The sequence below is a fragment of the Dipodomys spectabilis genome, unplaced genomic scaffold (assembly GCF_019054845.1).
Source record: "Dipodomys spectabilis isolate Male_0828 unplaced genomic scaffold, ASM1905484v1 ptg000619l, whole genome shotgun sequence".
Lineage (NCBI taxonomy): Eukaryota > Metazoa > Chordata > Mammalia > Rodentia > Heteromyidae > Dipodomys > Dipodomys spectabilis.
In genome coordinates this window covers 19,033-25,439 of record NW_024871296.1, presented here as the reverse complement: position 1 = coordinate 25,439, position 6,407 = coordinate 19,033, and the positions used below count along the sequence as shown (strand labels likewise).

Below are 6,407 nucleotides of genomic sequence, written 5' to 3'. Positions count from 1 at the left end.
TGGTGCTAATGGTGTGGTAAATAAAGGAATGATCAGAATGAGCACAGATATTGTCACAGATTGAGCGGACCAGATTAACTGCTGAACAGCAAAAAAAAAAAAAGCAAAGTTTCAAGTTTGGGGATCCACATTGGAACATATACAGATAGATAGATAGATAGATAGATAGATACATATAAATATACATATACATACATACATGAAAAATTAAATCTCCAGTAGAATATAAAGAAACTTGGCGTGACTGGTATTAAACTATATCAAACTGGTTGCAGGAAAGGTAGAGTAAAATATAGATAGTTTAGCATAGATTTTGCATATATTTTGTAAAGGATGAAAATTCTTCCTTCATTATATACTTTACAAATATCCTTATTATGTTTTAAGTTTTTTTTTGTGAAAATACCATACAGAGGCGTTACAATTACAGGGACAATGTAATGAGTACATTTCTTATAAAGCATTGTTACCTCCTCCTTTCTATCCCTTTATCATCCCTTTCCATCTCCCCTTCCCGACCCTCTCTCCCATCTTGAGCCAAAGTTGTAAATTTCATTTTTCTACATAACATTTTGTACATCTCATCGTTGCACTGGGTCCACCTGTATCCCTATTTAAACAACTTAGTTTTTTCCTTCCCCTCCACAAATTATAACAACATCAAATACAGTGAAAAGTAGGTTACGTTTTTTTTGTTTTTATATTGTAGTAGGAGCATCTATACAATGCTGAAAATTTGAATTACACAAAATATGCAACATGGGTAGGCACTGGTGGCTCAAAGGTTGAATGCTGAATAGATCTATCATATTTCTTAGATTTGTCTTGGATGGTTGTATGTTCTTTTTCTATAAAATCTACGCTGTCTTCTATCCTCAGGATTCAATATTCTGCGTGGTCTATTCTACTATCCAGATTTTCTACTTTTTTTTTCTTTTACTTGTAGTTGGTCGGCTTTTATAGCTTCAAATTCTTTGTTGGATCTTTGTTTTAGATCTTGTATGAAATGCTTTACTTCCTTAATTTGATGTTCAGTGTTTATTCTCAAATCACTTAGTTGATTGGTTATGGTTTCCTTGGACTTCCATTCCTTCTGTTGGGATCCATTCAGCATTCCCTTTGTGGACTCCCTGACTTCTTTCAGCTCTCTGTTTACGGATTCCATGAATGCCTCTAGTGATCTTTGTGTATTTTCATCCCGCTCTCTCAATTCTTGTATTACTCTTTGATTAGCTTCCTCACGTTCATGCAATTCCTGTAGTTCTCTTTGACTGATCACAGCTTGCTCACACAATTCCTTTATTTCTCTTTGAGTGTTCTCAAGTTGCACATGCAATTCCTTTATCTATCTTTGAGTAGCTTCCTCACGCCTTGAGCTTCCTGTTTTGATCTTTCGTTTGCCTCATCTCTCTCCCTCTCATGCTCACACAGAGTCCTTTGCAGGTTTTCAATCTTTTTACCATGTTTACCATTAGTGTTTATAGAGCTTTGGGGGAGCTCTCCTCTGGATTATTCATTATCTGTTCTCTCCACTGATTATCATGAGTTGGAGTTGAGATACCCGGACGTGCCATTTTTCTTGTGTTTTTTCCAGCTTATTCTGCCCATTTGGGATGAAAGTAACACCTGTTTGTGCTAGAAAACTACCTTAAGGCAAGCATCAACACAGTCTATATTTGCATAGTCAAAAGCCTGAGATAAAATCTAGTTCAACAGATATATTTTTCAACATCAAACAACTATGTATTAATAGTCTATGAACCACAAAGAAGAATTTGGCAAACCAGAAGTTATTAGTTTTAGCGAGAGACGTGGGTATAAATAAGAATAGAAGGATGTGGAAAGGTAGAGGGAGAGCTAACTTACTCCTAATGTCAAAGCAGAAAATAGGTTGGATAGAATGATAGTAGAGACTGGAGAAAAAAGAAAGAGAAAAAAAGACAAGAAAAAATTGTAAAACAAAAATTAAAAATTAAAAAATGAAACACTTAAATTATGCAAATTAAAAACGTAATATTCAGAGAAGGACTGGAATAGGATAAGAGAACGGAAGGGATAGAAAGGAGACGTGAAAAATTAAAAAAATTAAAATGCTTAAAATTTTATATAGGTATATAGAGGTAGTACGGCTATTAAGGAATTTAAGTCTAAGAGGTTTTGAATTCAGTAATAAATTTCTGGATTAAGTGTGTATACAATGGGGGATAAGGTCTAATAATCGACTACAGGTATATCTGATAATGAGCAGAAAAGCGATTAAATCATGCAAAGAAGGAAAGAGAAGAAAAAGTGAAAAGAATGAGACAGAAAAGAAAAAAGATTAAAAGATCAGTAGAGCTAAACACAAATGGAAAAAAAGCACACACACAAACATATACCCCTAAAATAAAAATTATAAGAGGAAGAAAAAAAAGTTAATAGAAAACAATTTTTTAAAATTAAAAATTAAAAATGTTAAAAAAATTTTAATAAAAGGTAACAAAAAAGAGTTATTTGCTTTTTGGGGGTGAGATGGGAAGGTCCTGCATCTCCCTTGTGTCCATAACCAGTCTCTTGTTGGAGTCTCTGGTCTGCTTGTGGTGTTTGATTTTCCTGTAGCTTGGTTGTTTTCTTAAGTCAGTTTGTTTGAGGAGGCAGAAAAATGCTTTGATTTACCCAGGATTTTGTCATCCTCTTCCCAGGTTAGTTCAATGGGAGGGAGATCTGCTTTGAGTATCACAAAACAGGGTGATGGCTGTTTCTTCTAGTTTAGAGATGCTGTAATGGGGCTAGGTTCTTGGTAGAGTTGAGGCCTTTCAGCAAACAGTAGCTTTTCCCTGAGGGGCTAGCTTCTGAAGCAGTCACAGAGCCCAGCCAGGAGCCATTCTCAGGGTTTATTGTTACTGAATTTCAATTGATTGTCTAGGCTGCTGTAGGGAGAGGCAGCCCCTTGCTCTGTTTATCCAGTGAAGAAAGCCACTCCTGGGGCTGGTGCAGGCGAGGGCTGGGTGAATTTTCCCTGCATAGAGCTGAGCCTGGCAGGTCAGTTTAGGTTCTTGTGACCTGCTAAATTACTTTTTGTTTTCATCCAAAGACTGAGTTGGAGCTAGCTGCTCAGCGAGGCCTTTGCCAGTATCAGAGATGGAGATCTCCGGTAGTGGGCAGGGAGGGGTGGCCTTCCCTTCTCTGCTCCCTGAGAAGGAGTGAGGAAATCATGCTTCTACTCACACAGGAGTCTGGTTCCTGGGTGATTTCTGGTCTGCGATCTGAAGGATGAAGATGTCTGCTCCTTGTCAGTTCTTGCTGGTGTTGAGTAGAATCCTCTCACCTGCTGCATCTGGCTCCTTTGTCGTAGACTCTCTGTGTTGCAGGTATGGCGCCTACAGCCGCAACCGCCCCCGCCACAGCTGCAACCACAGCTGCTGGCAAGTGCTCAGATTTGTCTCCTTGCCCGGTTTTTCCCTCTCTGGCCTAACTCTCTGTACTGTGCTGGCACACTTGGTATGATTCTCCAGCTTAGGACTTTTCACTGGAGCACTAAAGCTGTTTTCTATGTGAGAGCTGGTTTAGCTTCCAGCTTCTCCTTCGATATCTTCCCTGAAGCATAAATTTAAATTTTAAATGATAAATTATTTTAAAATCGTTTCACTCGGGCACAGGTATGGATAGATAAGTGATGTGGGCAGAATCAGAATTATTCAGAAGGTTGTAAATGGATGCTTACCTAGTTTTCTCTCGGCTGGATCATAAAATACAGACTGTCCTAATTGGAAAAAGTTAGCCTTCCGAGGTTTTCTGCATATAAACACTCCATCAACATTTTATTAGAGGATTATTCAAGATTAGCTATATGTTGATTGATAATGACTGATCATGACAGAAAGTTGAGAGAAAACCATCTACATTTCAGTGAGGTTCTGATTTGTGCTTCACAAACTGTTATGAGAGCTCTACATGAGAATTCTAGCAGCTGCATTTTAAAAAGTACTTGGGTTGTTACACTTTCTGATATTGTCTCAATTCAAGTACTTCTCCTTGGAGTTCCATACTATTCAATGATGCTGGATTAGCTCCTTGTTACAATTTGCAAACTGGTCTTTTTGATGAAATTTGTGCTTTTCGAAATTGCTCTCCAATTCCATCCTCAAACTGCATACAAAATTTATCTGAAAAAATTTGTATCTGTTGATTGTGCATACATATACTTTTAGTTTTCATTACAAATATAGAATGTAATAAAAATTCTCACAGCAATTATACTGCACTAGCTGGTGGGCAGATTCTAATGTAAATAATATACTGTGCTCATGTAGAGATTTAGAGTATCCAAAGTAATAAGCCTGTGGTCCTAAAACCAATACCTTACTTATATTGAGTGACAAATACAACTTCATATAAGTACAGAAGTTTTCCTTGCATGTTTTAATATATATTTTTATTATAAATACTGTACAGAGGGGTTACAGTTACATAAGTAAGGTAATGAGTACATTTCTTATTGAGCATTGTTACCCTCCCCTTTGTTTTTCCCCTACTATCCCTTCCCTTCACACCTCCCCACATCCCCCATTCACCCATCCTCTGGTAATGTGTCTTGTATATTTCATTGTTACAATGGGTCAACCAGTAACCTTTCCTTATATCATAAATGAAAAAATGCTGGCTTGATTTATGCTGATTCTACTTGTGTAGACACCTCTAAAATCACTGGCCAAATCCAAGAGCACATAAATGAAATGCTATCATTTTTTTTTGTCAGTTGGTATAATTGTGTTCTACACATTTATTGACAGGTTACAAATTATTCTCAAACTTTAAAACATTAAAAATACTTTCTTTTTTTCTTATTTTCTTGGCCAGGAAATCAGCAAGACCTCAGTCAGCATTTCTCACATAGGAATTTTCACATGGGTCAGTTAAATATATATGTAGAGTCCAATTTTTTGAGGACTCACTCATCTGCCTACAAATTCATGCTGGTTGTTGGAAAAAGAGCTCAAGTAAGGATGCCATTTAAAACCTTATAACTTTACTCTTTACCAGGGTATTCTCCTGCTAAATTGGTGGTTGAAAGTGTCTACAAGAGTAAGCAATCCTTGAGGAGCAGGGAGACACCATATGACATACTTACTGAGGTTTCCAAGTGACTTGCTATCACTTGTACTGCATTTTGTAAGACAAATCTCTCTAAAACTACCAGTTTTAAGAGATCAGAGGAGTGGTAAATGAACTCTTAGAGACAAATACATCTTCAACATATATTGTTTCTAGTATTCAGTTTAAGGCATATTCAACAACTGGTGAAACTTGTGTTGGCTGTAATTATGTGTCTTTCTCCATGTGTGCATGTATACGTGTGTATATGTATGTGTGTGAATAGTAACATACATGCGTACATTATGGCTTATATCATCATTTATTCCTTGCTATCAAATAAAGTAAGGAATCCCTAAAGTTTTAACAGAAACTGTATAGTTAAAGTCTTAACTCTTCACTCTGCTTCTTTACACAAAGACTTTGCAACTTCTCATTAATAAGGTTTCCATAAACTCTGAAATGTACATACTTAGTACTTAATGTCTGTTACCATAAATCTTAAATACTTTATAGAAAAGTTTTATACCTGCCAAATGGTCCTATTTTGGGCATATATAAGCAAAATCCCAAAATTAAGCATATTTAAAACCTTAAAACTTTTAACAAACCTAAACACTTGCTGCAATGTTCATTTTGACAGGTGCCTTGTATAGAATAATTGATATCCTCCTCCTACACATCTCTTGAACTACAAATATCTGGAATTATTTTGTTTTTGGCATGTCTATCTTGATTTTATTCCTAAATGTGTGCTTATGTAAGAAATATATGATTCTAAAATTTCACAACAATTCTTTTGAACTTAATTTTGTTGAATTGTCTAGTTTAGTAAAATCAATAAAAATTATACTTTATATAAAAAAATGTTCTGTGCTCAATTTAGCATCACATACACTAACATTGGAATAATACAGAGAAGATTAGCATGCCCCCTGTGCAAGTATGTCATGAAAATTTGTGTAGCATTCCATATTTTTACAACAACAGATGCTGAAAGGTGGGTGGTCACAAGGGAATCGTACTGCATTCTTGCTGGGAGTGTAAACTTGTTCAAATACTTTGGAAAGCAGTATGGAGGTTCCTCAAAAGACTCTACATAAAACTCCCATATGACACAGTAATACCACTTTTGGGGATTTACCCAAATGATCATAAACAAGACCATACTAAAACTACCAGCACAACTATGTTGATTGCAACATTATTTATGATAGCTAAGATATGAATCCAAACCAAATGCCCCCATTAGATGAATGGATCAAGAAAATACGGTATATTTACACAATGGAATTCTATGCCTCCATCAGAAAGAATGACATCGCCCAATTTGT

General features: G+C 36.1%; 1 non-coding gene across 1 annotated transcript; it reads left to right on the top strand.

Annotated features, from left to right (window-relative positions):
• The first annotated feature begins 5,946 nt into the window (after window positions 1-5,946).
• Window positions 5,947-6,053, top strand: LOC122101038. The gene has a single exon (XR_006146298.1). It is a non-coding gene; the product is annotated as a U6 spliceosomal RNA (small nuclear RNA).
• The last annotated feature ends 354 nt before the right edge of the window (window positions 6,054-6,407 follow it).